A 16388-nucleotide genomic window follows, 5' to 3' on the forward strand; every position below is an offset into this window, starting at 1 on the left:
GATTGCAATTAAAGCTTCATTGTAGAAGTGGGGAGGTAACCACACACAAAAAAATCCCCCAAGGCAGGTAAAGAAAGAGGAGGGTTATGTCTCTCATTATGGTTATATAGGGCCTGTGGCTCTGTGATTGGTCATGTGGTGTTACTATGTTTATGGGAAGTGTAGTGTTTAAAACTTTTGTTTTAATTGGTTGCTGGAAAATTAAACCATAGCAAGAGAAGCATAATCATGGCCTCCGGTCCTGACATAGAATTGGGGTAAGTGCAACCTGTTGGCAGGTATGAGTATATTGTCCAGTTCTATTGTTTCCTTTGCGTTTTGGGTTGGAGTTCGGCATTTGTATCTGTAAAAACAGGGCCGCAAAAGTAAAACCAGGACTTCACACTCTATTCAAGCTTTACATGTTGCAAGTCGAGATCTCTGCCTCACAAGGTAATTCATTCCAAGTTCAAAAATATATAATGTTTATGTTACGCTACTAGTTTTGAACCCAGAAAATGACCACTTTTAGCTCACACAGTTTTAGCTTCATATATTTTTTATTATTGCTTTTCGGCCCCTAAAATATTTCAGATGCTCCATTTTAAGAGTGTCCCATTTCACCGCACACAAACTTAGTGGTCATTTCGCAGCGTAAAAAACTAGAGTGTGCAACAAAATGTGCCACTTTCTATTGTACTGCCATTCAATTGCAGTGATGTAGTTGCTTGTTTGAAATACAGCTTTATATCACTTCTCTGTATCATGGCCGTCTGTATTGGCCACTGTATGTTGGCCATAAACATAAAAGAAAGACCGCCGCTGCATGTTCAATGTGTGTGGCTGGGGGCGTGTATGCAAATAGAGGCCCGTTAGCCAATCAGTCTGCAGTGGGCGGGGAAAGGGCCAGGGCATGTGGGAAACTTGTTTACAACTAAAAGAGGGAGCTTTAACCGGGCTGGCAGCGTCAGCCAGAGGAAGGAGGAGGGACGAAGGAAGCCCAATGAATAGTGATATATTACCACTAGCAGAGGGAAGCAAAACCAGGAACGGGATCGCCTCTAGGAACCGGCTTCAGCAAGAGACGCCCGGCTTTTGCACAAGCATGCACGGTGCAATGGGCACAGCCTGTCTGTGCAGAGGCAGGGGTGCAGCAAGGAGCCCACCTGCATTATATGCATGCCACCTTGCTGGGGTCTAGGATTCCAGAGGGCTGCTTCCATCGGAGATCCACGCCTGGTCTGGGCTGCAGCCCTACATGAGGCTGTGTGTACTTTCCACGGGGAGGCTTTTGGAGCTGGAAACAGAGCGCGAGCCAAGAGGGGGTGTGTGAGGGGGAGAAAAAAACAATTTCAAAACAAGCTCGGGGGTGTGTTTACATTCTACCGGACCGGAGAGCGAGCGCCGGGGAAAGCAGGTAGGAGGCTACAGAAAAGCACGGGTAAACTGTTGATTACAAAAAAAAGAGGGGTTGCAATGCTGTTGCGAATGCATGCTTGTTTATGTTTGCACGTTCTGTTGTACCCGGCGCTTGATTGTTTTGCAAGCAGTCGGTGATCAACGACGAAGCGTTCCATTGCAAGAGCAGCTGCGTAGATTGGGACGTTTTTTCTGTACAAATCGTTGCGCGCTTTATTCGCACATATGCTAATTGATGCATTAATATTGCGTGGAAGCACATGTAATGTTGGGGATGCACGCATGGAAAGGATGTGCGTGCAGTACGTGACAGCTACAGCCCGGCACTATCTGACAGGTAGAGCCCCCAGGAGCCAGCCGAAGCCGGTTTGCACACGTCGGGCCAGAGGGTCTTTGCACGCGCAGTGGTGAGCACCGGCTTGTTTACGCACATTGTGCACGCTGAGGACTGGGGGGTGTTCGGTACGTGTGTGTTTTCTTGCGGTGCCCTACTTTACGTTTTCTGGGGGCGTGCAGCAGGAGTGGGCGCTGGCATTGCACCGCCCCCTCCCGCCAGTCTTGTAAACCGTGTGCTTGCTGGCGGGCCGGGCGCAGCGCGTGCTTATATTTGGCACCGGTCTCGGCGCTGAGCTGGCTACAGGGGACATTCTTACTTTTTATCGTGGCTCTAGGGGTACGCCCCCCTCCCATGCGGGTGAAACCCCTCCCTCGGGAGCCGGCTCTTCAGATAAAACGCGGGCGAGCAGGTCCTGAACCGGCTAGCGGCAGACACACCCACCTCGGCCGTAGCCAGAGTGCCATCTCCACTCGGCAGGGTAGAGGGCTCCTACCGCCCCAGCGTGGGCTGAGATGGGGGGAGACTCCTGCCTCATGGAAAGAGGGATGGGATTAGGTCCAGGTCCGAAAAAGAGTTGTCAGAAGCCCAGGGGTCAATGGGGGTGGGGACAGCTACCCTTCATTTAAAGGCCAGTGTCTCGGATAACATTTTTTTTAAAATAATAATCTTGAAAGCGTTTCTTTATTTTTCAACACAAGCGATCTCGTGGCATCTGCCTTAATGGGAAGTGAACATTTTAAATGTGCGTGTTGGTTATCTAAATAAAATAATTCCCCGTAGCCGCTCAGTGTTCTATACTTGTTTGCTTTCCGAGGTGGGTGTGTCGTCTCAGTGTAGTGCTGAGAGAAGAGTGTATTGCTCCGCTTCTGAATGACGTGGGAATGTTTTCTCTCTTTCCTTAGTGTGTTTGGACGGGGCAAGTAACTGATATCAACCCAGGCATGGTCTACAGGACAGGGGAAATTAGAGTGCTAATCAATTTACTCTGACTGTGGCTTGACCACCATAGTAAGGGAGGCAGTAATTCTACCCTCGGACGGGTAGACAAACGCTAAACCAGTCTGGCAGGAGAGTGGCCTAGATTATGAATTCTGTGTGCCTAAGAAGACAGGAAGTCGAGGTAGACAGAGGGGTTAATTGTATAGCCGACTCATCAGCCGCTACCCCTAGCCAATGATAAGGCAAGTAGTGAGGAGCAGGGTTCACCCTACCAGCAGCAGAACTAGCTCATGTAAATCATTCACTGATCTTCGTGTCTCCCTCAACCTACAGGTGACAAAGCAGCATGGTGATTGGGTGCATTGCAGACTCCACTGTCAGGCACACAATGCACATCAGCAGGGGACTGGCAAAGAAGACCACTAGGCCTGGTTTGGGTATTTTGAGCGTTGGATAGGGGGTGCTGGGGAAGAAGTGTGGAGCCTGGTGCCGGCGTAGGCCAGAATTTGGTGAAGTGTGTGTGTGTGTGGGGGGGAGCAGGGGCTGCCATTTGGGACCACCGGGAGCATCTCGTGGCTATCCTAATATACTGGAGTCCAATTCAATAGTGTTAACTATTCCTGCCATAATGGCGGCCAACCCTGGCATTAGACTTTGCTTTGTGGTGCCCATCCTTGGATTCTAATGGCCATGGTAATACATTTTCCATGTCGTTAGTTGTACTTTTGAGTACTTGATAACAATGACAAGCTTGGTGTGGGGGACCAACGTCTACTTAGTAAATACGAACAGTAGTATTTCGCCGCAAGGATTTGAGGGTTTCCAGAAAATTACAAGTTTTTTTTTTGCTGTAATTTAGTGTGCCTACTCTAAATTAAAATCTATATCTTGTGTTTGATAACAGAATGAGTGTCTTTTTAGAAAGTGATATGCTGATGTTCGGGAATAACACTTGGATGATATTTCAATAATGCATGATGAGTTGCTGTTTAGTTCCTTGGTGACAAAAGGCGCTTGCTGTTAAGGCTATCTGTTCGTGATTCGTTGTGCATTGTGGTGATCACTGATGGTAATCCTAAATTGGGGAGGGGTCACTGTTGCAAAGTAGTATTGTGCTCACTATCATTAATGTGATGTTAGGAGCTTGGAGAGTGTTTCATTCGTCAGAGGAAGCTCTGTTTTTGTAAAATGTTGAGAGCCTCCAGGTGAGGAGCCTCAAGCGGAAGTGCTTGTATGTAAGAGAGCTAAATGTTCGCTGCTTGGTCACTCCTGTCATATTTTCTATGTGGTTGAACTCGTGGGCTCTCCAGACTGAGCATCTTTATGTGGATGAAAGAGGTTTTGGCACTTTGTGACTGAAGTGAAGGAACTCTCAACTACTACGATATGTTGTGATACATGCCAACCAAACTGTAGTAAAATTTGTCAGCTTTGTGCGCACTGCTATAGACAGTATCCTTACACATATATTGTGTTTCTTGGCAACACATACCGCTTCTGCTCACCGCCAGGTCGAAGTCGAGCATACAGAGTGGTGTCACCCACAATATCTCAGCAGCCCTGCACGTAGATGATTGAGCTATGTGTCGACTCCTTGTGGGACTTCCAAAGTGAAGAGTCATAGTTAGCAAGGGAGATTCTGAAAAAGCATTGTTGGAGGTGGACTTGGCACAGCCTGTATTCTTTATATATTAAAAGTCACAAAACATGTTTTTGTTTTCTAAAGCCCATTCTCTAATGTTCCAAGCATTATCACCAAGGCCACTGAAGATACGAGAATTGAGGGGCGTGTTCTAATGTCCCAAGCCCGATTTAACATTAGCTTATTTGATTTTGAGTGTCCTTTGCCTAGTTAGTCAGAAAACAACCACCGTGTCTGCAGGCTCTAAGTTCTTTCATGCGTGCTGCAGCGCTTCTTTTTACACGGATCCGGTGTCAGCTCCGTACTCGAATCCTGTGGTTTACAATTCCAACATTTATGTACACAGCACACAAGCCTGACAAATGCTATCACTGGCATGGATGGGTCAGCCCATGCGCCTCAGTGGCTCTGGGGTAGGAGACCACACCCCGCTCACGTGCTGATAGAATGCTGTTTTTCCACAGTCTGATACAGCAGCCAGGCTTTCATAATAAACAAAAAATAAATAAAAATAAATCTGTCTATGGAGAATTAAACGTTCAAGCGGTTTATATAAGATACTAAAACAGACGGCCTGTTTTTGCTTTCATTTATCTCTCCATATCTAGTTGCACTGAGATGGCTTCTGCAGGTACTTTCCCCCGAATAATCTTAACTCCTACGTATAGATAGATGTCTACACCTTTGTCTAATATTTTGGACTGCAGTTACTTACTTTTTGACCTGTAGAAGCTTGCTCTGCCATTCTATCCGTTTCCTCTTCAGAATCGTAAAGACTCTAATTAGAGTATGGCGGTCTTTACTGTCTGTCAGGACGGCAGAGGATATTATGTCCACCACTCTAGAGGGCAGGAGACCACATATTTAGGGACCATCACCAGCTCAGCAGAGATCTCTGTGCCTTCAGAGTCACAGCAGTTCTTCTGAAGGGTCTGCAAGTTTGAAGCACCACCATCATCTTCAGGTTGCCCTACACCAAACCTTTGTTTGTTTAAAAAACAAACTCCCAAAGCATGAGTTGTTATTTGAAAACAGAAAACTGATGACCCATACACCCTGAGAGTTCGCTTCCATGATGCCCGGTTCCTTTTTCCTTTTTTTCTATTCAACACAACCAGGTTTTTCTTTCCTGTTGAGGACGGACTGAAAAAATGCATTAGACTGTTTGCTCTACATAGGGCAGATGGTGTGGTGTCCTTACTCACGTGACCCCTACTTGTGGGGCAGTGGGAGTAAGCATTCCGACAGCAGAGCCACTGGGGGCACCACTGTCAAAAAGATGACTGTTCACCCATATTATATTAGAGCAGGCATACCTAGGGTTTGATGGATAGGCTATTCCACCACTTTCATGGTGGAGTAACTCATCTTTCAAACTCTAAACCTGACCCGTAATCCTTTATCTTTAGGGTTTCAGGAACTCCCTACATGCTAATCACCAAACCTCCATCCTTTTGTGTTCTTCCTCACAGAGCATAGCATGCATTGACCAAGAAAATTGTTTTGACAAGTGAACATATTTTCTTAAGTTTCAATAAGGCGGAAAACTGGTACCACTTGAGAAGCGACAGTGCAAGTGATCCCTGCGGACAGCAGTACACTATGGGCAGAGCAAGAATCCTTCATTCTCTTCCAGGGGATCCTCATCAATAGTCATAAACATTGAATATTCCCGCCCTTGTGCGGGGACCCCGGAGCATATATAAAATACACACATATAAAGTATGAAATATGCACAAAAAAAAATATATATAGCATTTTTAGTAGACATATTTTTCATACTCAACTCATATATACATGTGTAAAACAGCAATGCAGGCTATAATCATAAACAGGCTAAAATGCTTTATTTCTATGAAGTATTTTTTTTTTTTTTTTTTGTTCTTTATAAAATTACAATAGAGAATAAATATCTACCCAAGCTCCAAAACTGGGCTTAGGGAAATAAGCAGTAGTAATCACTAGAGAAAAAGAGAAAAAAACTACATTGAAAAACAATGGAGCATTCTTAGCCAATAGGCTGCATGCAGGTTAACACAGGAGAACCATAAAAACTTTGGCACCGTGCCTTTAAGACCCTGAGCACCTCCAGTATCCCACCATGCCTCAGGGGTGAAGGAGAGGTGACAGTTGGTTCACAGTTAGGTCAGTTCTTTTTTCCGGCTTCTTCTGAGAGGATCCTGGAGCATTGAGCTCTCAGTTTTTCTGAGTTTCTCTCAGAAAAATACTTTAAAACAGCGTTTTTTCCTGTTTTACTTGACATCTAACATCATTGTCTGAGTTTGGCAGTTTTTTCCTGACAGAAAAATGCCTTCCCTTTTTGTCAAATGCCCTTCCTGTGGGAAGAAGAAGGCCCAGTCAGATCCACACTCTCTTTGTATTGTATGCCTGCCTCAGAGTCACTGCCCTGACACATTCGCAAACACTGCAAGAACATGTCAAAGAGGACTCTGAAGGACAGAGAAAAGATCAGGCTTCATGGACTTCACGAGAGGCAGAAAACATCATCCTCTTCGCTTCCCAGGCAGCCAACAAGCCACTCTCAGGAGAGAATGGCTAGGTCGACGTCAGCAAGTAGGAAAGTACCTGTTTGTTCCCCGTCGACGTCGTCGCTGCCACCATCTCACCGTCATAGATCGCCGTCGACGGCGACCCGCCCGACGTCGAAGGATACGGCATCGAGAGAACATGGCCATTGCAGGGGCATATCTCCATCGATGGCAGCCCGCCGATCGACTCACCGGCGCGCCCGTTCGCTGCCGGAGGCCTCGCACCCCTCGACGTCAAGAGACACGACGTCGAAGTCGCCACGGCGGCGAGAGCGACATCCGCCGTCGGCCGCCCACCACTCCACGTCGAGGCACACGACGGCGAGCAGGTCGAGGTCCAGAGATCGCCGTTCGACGTCGAGACACTCAACGTCGAGGCACTCAACGTCGAGGCAAGAACAACCGGTGGCGCTCCCTTCGACGTCAGTACAGCTGTCGACGTCGACACAGGTTTTACCTGTCTCGCAGGGACTAGAACATCGACTTCTGCCAGCAGATAAGGCCGCTCCATCTCCAGTGGTCTCCATAAGGAGTGATTCATCTCATTCGAGAGCGGCATCATCGGGGCATGTTTCACCCATCAATTTGTCGCCAAGATGGTTGGAGAGCCTTAACAGACCAGCGGCCTCCCCGGATTCGCAGTATTCACGGATGTACTCTCCTACTGCCTCTCTCCCGAGAACACCATCACCGACAGCGCGGGCAGGACGGGCTCGTTCTGCTTCTCGCCAACCGACCACGAGGCCTGGGCGCTCTGTTACAGCGTCTCGCAGCAGGTCGCGTTCCCAGCGACGATCTAGGTCACGATCAGGACACAGAAGATCGCCCTCTTGGTCGTCGTCCGGGTCATCCGTCGGACGTTACTCCCCCACCTTAACAGATTCTCCACCAGCTAGAGTCTCACCGGTGGATGACATCACTACTTTTAATGAGGTACTTTTCAGGGGAGCACAGAAGTTAAACATAGAGGTTCCAGAACCATCAACCTCCTCCTCGGTCATTTTTGAGACTCTACAGCATAGAGCAGTTTCGAAAAAGCTACTGCCGCTAGTGCCTGGTCTGTTGCAGCCAACCATGGACACTTTTTTGGCGCCAGCCACCCTCAAATCTGCTCCGGCTAGGATTTTGAAAAAATATAAAGCGCCTGAACAAGATCCTTTATTCCTAAGAACGGATCCGCCACCGGACTCAGTAATATTGGCCGCAGCCCGAAAAACTCACTCAGAGGCATCATCCTCCACGGTCCCACCGGACAAAGAGAGCAGACATCTAGACTCTCTGGGGAGAAAAATGTGCGGCACGGCGGCATCTGTAATGAAGGTCTCCAGCGCGTCTGCACTCCTAGGCAGATATGACCGTTCTCTGTGGGACTCTCTCAACAGGTTCACAGAAAAATTACCTAGGGAAGACAGACAGGACTTCCAAGAGATCCTGCAAGAGGGATGTCTGGTATCCAACCAAGTCATCAGCGCAGCGGCAGATGGGGCAGACTTAGCTGCACATGGGCACACACATGGAATCTGTGCAAGAAGGTCTTCCTGGTTGAGATTGACTGGTTTAAAACAGGAAGCACAACAGCGCATCCTAAATCTCCCATTCAACGGGAACTCGCTGTTTGGTACCCATACGGACGAAGAAATGGCGCGCATGAAGACTAAAGTGGACACCATGAGGGCAGTAGGCCTGGAAAGGAAGAAGGACTTCAGGCGGAGGTATAGGCCTTATGACAGGCACCCTTTCCAGCAGAGGGTTCAAACCCCTCACTGGTCCCAGAGGCCACAGCAAAGGCAGGGACGCCCTCTATTTCAGGCTCGTAAGGCCACAAGGGAACGAGGATCAAGTAGACCTCAACAGTCCACACCAAAAGCGCCGGCCAAGCAATGAGAACTCGCTTCCCTCAACACTCTGCACCACTCCAGTGGGGGGGAAGTATCACAGATTTTCTTCACGAGTGGCACTCTATCACAAAAGACAAATGGGTGCTCAACATTGTCGAAAATGGCTACTCTCTTCTTTTCAGACAACCTCCACCACACTTGCCACCAGCCAAATACAATCCATCTCATGTCAGCCTATTGCGCAAAGAGGCTCTCGCCCTCTTACGAAAGAAGGCAATAGAAAAAGTTCCGCTTGCACACAGAGGAAAGGGGGTTTACTCCCGTTATTTTCTGGTAGCGAAAAAAGGCTGAGAGGGCGTTTTCAGACCGATTCTGGACTTACGGCTTCTGAACAAGTACATAAAAAAGCAAAAGTTCAGGATGCTGGCCCTTCACCAGATTTTCCCTCAGCTACATCAGGGAGACTGGATGTGTCCATCGACCTGCAGGATGCATATTTTCACATCCCGATAGTTCCCAAGCATCGGAAATTCCTGCGCTTCCAGATAGCCTCACAACACTATCAGTTCAAAGTGCTACCATTCGGCCTGAAATCTGCCCCCCGCGTCTTCTCGAAATGCGTGGCAGTGGTAGCGGCACATCTTCAAAAACAAAAAATCTTCATCTACCCATACCTAGACGACTGGCTACTGAAAGCCTCCTCTCCGGATCAGGCGAGAGCCCATCGGGACATTGTGCTCAAGGTTTTCGAGTCTCTAGGTCTTCAAGTCAACTACCAAAAGTCCACCTTGATTCCAACACAGAACCTCCACTACCTGGGAGCTATACTAAACACAGAGCTCCAAAGAGTGTATCCTTCGGAGGAACGACTATTATCAAAAAAGAGAAAGTGTCAAGACCTGTTAAAATCCGACGCACCTACGGCCCGTCAGGTGACATCTCTACTGGGCTCCATGGCATCATGCATTTTCATTGTCCCAAATGCCAGGCTGCATATGAGGCCCCTCCAAGAGGCGTTGGAGAACAACTGGAGCCAACGAACAGGTCGCTGGGAGGACAGAGTTCGGCTGCCGATAGCAGCACGTCAGTCATTGCAATGGTGGATGCACAGACCTCACCTGTCAGTAGGGGCTCCGTTTCACCAGGTAATTCCATCCGACACTCTGGTAACGGATGCATCTCTTCAGGGTTGGGGGGCTCATCTAGGTCCCCTTCAAGCTCAGGGCCTGTGGTCCGACAACGAAATGAAGTACCACATCAATCTGCTGGAGCTCAGAGCGGTCCATCTGGCTCTCAAGTCTTTTGCTCCATCGATTCAGGGGAAATCTCTCCTAATACAAACGGACAATACAACCACAATGTATTATTTGAACAGACAGGGGGGAACGAGATCCCTACCCCATCTCGGGAGTCCCAAACAATCTGGCATTGGCTCCTGGCCAGAGGAATGTCACTTACAGCGGTTCACCTACCAGGTCAACAAAACGTGGAAGCAGATTTCCTGAGCAGACACCTAGAGGACGCCCACGATTGGGTCCTACACAGCGAAGTCGTCGAAGACATCTTCGTTCAATGGGGTCGACCTCAATTGGATCTCTTCGCAGACGAGGTAAACAAGAAATGCCCAGACTTCGCATCCAGGTTCTACCGTCCGGGATCTCGAGGGAATGCCCTGTTGATCGACTGGTCAGGGATATTTCTCTACGCTTTTCCACCGATTCCCCTCATACCGGCAGTGATCAACAAACTTTACAGATCCAGCACCAGAATGATTCTCATAGCTCCGCAATGGCCCCGTCAATTCTGGTACACAGATCTCCTCGACCTATCGGAACAACCTCACAGGAGGCTGCCGTGCAGACCGGATCTTCTGAGCAGGATGGAGGGCAGGGTTCTGCATCCCAACCTACCCTCTCTGAGCTTGACAGCATGGCTCCTGAATTCCTGCAGTATGGGCACCTAGGGCTCTCGCAGGAGTGCATGAACATCTTGAAAGAGTCCAGATGACCTTCCACGCGGCGTTCTTACGCGTTTAAGTGGAAGAGGTTCTACATATGGTTCTGTCAGCAAGGTCAGAATCCCATACGGGCTCAGGAGGAGGTCATACTGTCGTACTTACTCCATCTGGCAAAGTCCGGTCTGCAGGTATCATCTATTAAGGTACATTTGTCTGCCATTACAGCCTATCGCAAGTCACCTTCTCAGGAATCCTTCTTTACGAAACCAGTAGTCAAGGATTTCTTGGAAGGTTTGAAAAAAGTTTTTCCGCCCATTCGGAGACCCTCCCAACCATGGGAACTGAACATAGTACTGTCAAAACTTATGGGCCCTCCTTTCGAACCTATACACAAAGCCTCTTTGCAACACCTTACGTGGAAGACCGCTTTTTTGGTAGCCATTACTTCCGCGAGGAGGGTCAGTGAAGTTCAGGCTTTGTCTTCCAAAGAACCGTACACAGTCTTTCAGGACAATAGAGTAGTTCTGCGAACTCACCCATCATTCCTACCGAAGGTGATGTCAGAATTCCACATTAATCAGACTATTTCTCTACCGACTTTCTTCCCCAATCCGGAGACTCCGGCGGAGAAAGTGTTGCACTCCCTAGATCTGAAAAGAGTGCTAAAATTTTATTTGGATAAAACAAAATTGATTAGACATTCCAACCACTTGTTTGTAAATTATGGTCATTTGAGGACAGGAGAGGCAGCATCTAAACGAACAATATCAAGATGGATAGTTTCTTGTATTGTTAATGCTTACCAGTTGGCTAACAAACAACTACTTGCTAGACCTAAAGCGCATTCCACAAGGGGAAAAGCAGCTACTGCTGCCCTCCTTAACAATGTTCCAATATCTGAAATTTGTAAGGCTGCTACATGGAAGTCTGTACATACATTTACTAGACATTACTGTTTGGACTCAGATGCAAGAGCAGACGCCCAAGTGGGGCAAGCCTCTCTGAGAAATTTGTTTGCATGATACATATCTATTCCTGCACTTCTATTGGACAGTCCGCAGAGTTTAGGGATGGGCTTGCTAATCTATTCATTGTTTATGACTATTGATGAGGATCCCCTGGAAGAGAAGGATAAGTTACTTACCTGTAAATCCTAGTTCTCTTCCACGGGTATCCTCATCAAAGTCATAAACAATTCACCCTCCGCCCCGGACGCACGTCTCCTAAAAGTGCAGGACAGACTATCTTTCGAATCGGCTACACAGATTGTCACCGTAAAAAAGTACTGACCTAACTGTGTACCAACTGTCACCTCTCCTTCACCCCTGAGGCATGGTGGGATACTGGAGGTGCTCAGGGTCTTAAAGGCACGGTGCCAAAGTTTTTATGGTTCTCCTGTGTTAACCTGCATGCAGCCTTTTGGCTAAGAATGCTCCATTGTTTTTCAATGTAGTTTTTTTCTCTTTTTCTCTAGTGATTACTACTGCTTATTTCCCTAAGCCCAGTTTTGGGGCTTGGGTAGATATTTATTCTCTATTGTAATTTTATAAAGATAAAAAAAAACTTCATAGAAATAAAGCATTTTAGCATGTTTATGATTATAGCCTGCATTGCTGTTTTACACATGTATATATGAGTTTAGTATGAAAAATATGTCTACTAAAAATGCTATATATATATTTTTTCGTGCATATTTCATACTTTATATGTGTGTATTTTATATATGCTCCGGGGTCCCCGCACAAGGGCGGGAATATTCAATGTTTATGACTTTGATGAGGATACCCCTGGAAGAGAACTAGGATTTACAGGTAAGTAACTTATCCTTCTCCTCTTAACACAGAATAGGTATAGCTCAGGTAACAACAGTACAGCTTTCCATCGCGCATTCATAGCACTTGCATTAGTAGCACAGTACTCCCCGAGACGCATACACCTTCCCCCATACCCTGCCATGCAACAACAAGGGCAGTTGTAGGTCATCATTTCTTCTCATTGACAACAGGTATTACATAGAGACAGCAGGAGAGAATTATATTTTTACATGCACAGGGACCAGCATCCTGTGTCCTTTAGCATCGTTTCTCATATTGAGTACCTTTAAAGTGGGAAAACAATATGATGTATTCACAGACACTGGAATCCAGTGAAATTAGCAGCCAAGAGCTAGTTTGTAGAAATCCTTAGTTTAATGTGGCGCAACAGGTTTACAGAGTGCACCTCTAATTGACAGGGATCATTTGAGCACACAATCTCTCTTCCAATCCCAAGTCAGTGTTCTATGATGATGCAGGGCTGCTCTATGTTGCATGAGCTCATCACAAACCACTCCAGTTGCCACACACACATTCCACATTTACAGATTATCAACTGATAAATACAAAACATGAGATGCACAGTCTCTGACGAACCAAATAGAACATAGGTGGCTGACAGCTTGAATAAACCAAATGAGAGCAATTAAAGCATGGCATGCAAAGATTGGTCTGGTCTGTAGTCCAGGAGTTTCTAAGGCAAAACCCTAAGTCTTAATCTATGGTGGTTTTGTTCCTTGAACACTAGCCTCCAAGTCACTTCTTGAAGAACCCTGCAGAAAAAATTCTCTCAAGACTTTAAACATCCTCCCAACTTGTCACCATTGTCCCTCCTCAATGATCACAGCATTGCCTCATACTGTCAAATTGTATATAGGGGCAAGAAACCTTTCTTTAAAAAAGATAGTCTCCTTGATCCCGACTCAATCAGTCACTAAACGTTTTGAGTATTACTCTTGTGGTGTGGTGAAACATAGTCTGTCTTTACTCTTTAGCCTTAGAGCTGCACATCTGTTGTCCTCATTACAAGCTTGGGAAAGTCAACCATCTTTGGAATCATAAGCTCATATCCGCTTAGGATGTAGTACCCAGTCAGTGTTCCCCCATGCATCAGTTGAAAAATCCGATCTTCCAGGTATAAAACTAACCCATGTCTGTAAGCACTCACATCAACAGCCCCTCCTTAAGACCACACAAAGGGCTATACAGCAGAATCTTCCTAAATCACTTTATTTTGGTGCAACCATGTCATGTTTCACTCCTTTTAAATACAGTGTTTCTCTTAAACAAGTGTCTAAACCTGTGTTAAATTTGCAAAATCCTTGATAAATTTGGAGTAAAACACATTCCTTAAAAAATACCATAATTACTTTTTATTTTTGACGGAGAACCATTCACAATGCAATCAACAATACCAGGATTCGGTTTGACTCCTACAGTAGTCAACACGTGGAGCACGTATTCTCCTTCATTGGTCCTAAAGATACATCTTCTGCAATGTTTACACCTTGGTCAAGTAAACATTTCAGAAAATGTTTAGTAGACTCATGTAGCTGCATTGTCTCACTACAATCAATATGTCATCCTGAGAATCTGTTATGTTTGGAATGTTTTTGAGGATCTCAGAAATCATCCTTTAATAGACAAAAACAGCAGACACTAAACCAAAATGACATGAAACAGTATTGGTAAGTCCTACTTGGTGTAGAAAAGACTGCCTAGCTGCAGGGTTTAAGACAATTTGACAATAGGCTGCCTTGAGGCCAAATTATGCATAACATTTAGCTTGACCTACAGGTCTTCCATAATTGGAAAAGGGAAGCTTATGATTTTATTTTTCTGAGATTGATGCACATGCGTGTGTCACCTGTTTTTTTTTTCCAGGCAGAAACTCGTGGGGGCAACCATAGTGTGAAATTAGTAGGTTCAGTTATGCCCTTATTAACATATCTTCAGTCTGCTTGTTAAAAACATTGAAGAGTACATTGTATAGCTTAGGCTTAACAAGAGAGTGATAACATTTAGTAATATGTCTGTAACCTTTGATGCTGTTAGGTTAGTCACGGGAAACATCATTGTATTTATCAATCCGTAATTGCACATTGTCACCATTCACAATTGAAACTTCAATATTTGGGCACTTTAAAAAATATCTGCCTTGAACCACTATCATAAAACATTCAGCCCCCCTTTTTGCTGTATAAATTTGCCTTTGATGGAATGATCTTTAATTGCAATGTCTACCTAGAAATATCTAGATTAATTTACCCCCCCCCTTCCCTGAAATGACAGCTGGTGGAAAAAGTACTTTTTATCTCCAATCCTGTTAATATTTTTCAATAGATAAAACAGTAGTTCTTGCCCCATGTTGACTTGTAAGTCAACCGGTTGTCAGCGACCATTGAATATATAGCTCATCACATCTCTTTGTGGTTTCTACTACACCAGTATTCCATGTTTATTAACAAAGCAAACTGATGCATTTTATGTTCTAAACCATTATTCTCAGCATTGGTGTCTTCATTCACCACACATTGTACCTCAGCTTTCCCACTCCCTCTGCAAACGTTGCTAAAATAGCCAATTGTAACACTTTTTTTACAATGGTGATCAATTGTGGGGAATATATGGAAATTTGCTAAACAGTAAAATGATTCACATTTGTAAAATGCAGAGGATTTGACAGCATGTTACTTGCATTTTCATTTTGTAATGAGAGATATTGGACCCAATTCACAAACTGCATTTTGTAGTCGGTAAAATAGTACTGCTTACTCCAAAATGCAAGTAGGATATCTGTTTGCCTCTCCTGTCTTTTCTGTAGGGAGATCTCCACACATGTAAGTTTACTGCTTGTTAGTAAATGTGGAACGGAAGAGGCAGGTGGGTGGTTGATGTGAACATGGGGAATATCTACCAAAAAATGGGGAGGCATTTAAGGAAAAGTAAAGGAGGGGTGTTTGACCTGGCCCTTTTTGCAGAGTTATCCCCAAAGATTTTGCCTTCTTCCTCCTATTTTTCGGACCTGTTTTTGTTGGCTTTAAGACCCTGGGCACTTTACTACTGCTAACCAGTGCTAAAGTGCAAATGCTTTCTGTCTAAAATGTATTGGTGATTGGTTTATCCATGATTGACATATTTGATTACTAGTAAGTCCCTAGTACAGCACATGGTGCATGCCCATTGCCTGTTGATCAAATGCACTAGGGGGCCTGCAGCACTGATTGTGCCAACCACATGAGTAACCCTGTAAACATGTCTCAGACCTTCACATTGCATTGTCTGTGTGTGCAGTTTTAAACTATCATTTCGACCTGGCAAGTGTACCCACATGCCAGGCCAAACCTTCCTTTTTACTACAAGTGTTACCCCTAAAGTGGGCCCAAGGTGCTAATTCAGGTTATTGCTGTTGCAAGACATATCTTTCCCAAAGGGTAACATGGGATTTGCCTCAAATTTATTTTAAGTGTAATTTCCCATTGTGAGCAGATAGAGATGTGGAGTTTGGGGTCTCCAAACTCACAATTTAAAAATACATCTTTTGGTGAAGTTGGTTTTTGAATTGTAAGTTTGAAAATGTCACTCTTGGTGGGCATGTTCTTGCTTAACCATTCTGTGCCTTTCCCTGTCTGCTGAATCCACGTATGGGTCAGGATGACAGATGGGCTGTTTGTGTATTTACTCTAGACAGTCACTCAGAGCTGATGTGTGCCCTGCATATCCTGATGGCCCATCACCAGGCTGATGGGTCTTCATGAGCTAGAGTGGTGGAAGGAGTTGACACTTGCAACTGAAATGGACTGTGCCTGTCCTCACACAAATCAGTCCTCACCCCCCTAAAGTGTGCCTGGGGCCTGTGCATGGAAAGGCAGGGTCTTGTGCACTAGAAAGACTCCTCTTTTGAAGTTTGCCTT

General features: G+C 45.7%; 1 protein-coding gene across 4 annotated transcripts in view; it reads left to right on the forward strand.

Annotated features, from left to right (window-relative positions):
* Window positions 1-920: 920 nt before the first annotated feature.
* ZNF395 (zinc finger protein 395) overlaps window positions 921-16388 on the forward strand; it is a 107944-nt gene continuing 92476 nt past the window's right edge. For 2 of the 4 annotated variants that reach the window (XM_069233770.1, XM_069233769.1), the window contains exon 1: window positions 921-1396. The gene's annotated coding sequence lies outside the window, so the exon portion shown is untranslated. Of the gene's footprint in view, window positions 1397-1696; window positions 1806-16388 lie in introns of those variants that run through there. The other 2 variants (XM_069233768.1, XM_069233771.1) reach the window with 2 other exon arrangements.

Source organism: Pleurodeles waltl, chromosome 5, assembly GCF_031143425.1.
Source record: "Pleurodeles waltl isolate 20211129_DDA chromosome 5, aPleWal1.hap1.20221129, whole genome shotgun sequence".
Lineage (NCBI taxonomy): Eukaryota > Metazoa > Chordata > Amphibia > Caudata > Salamandridae > Pleurodeles > Pleurodeles waltl.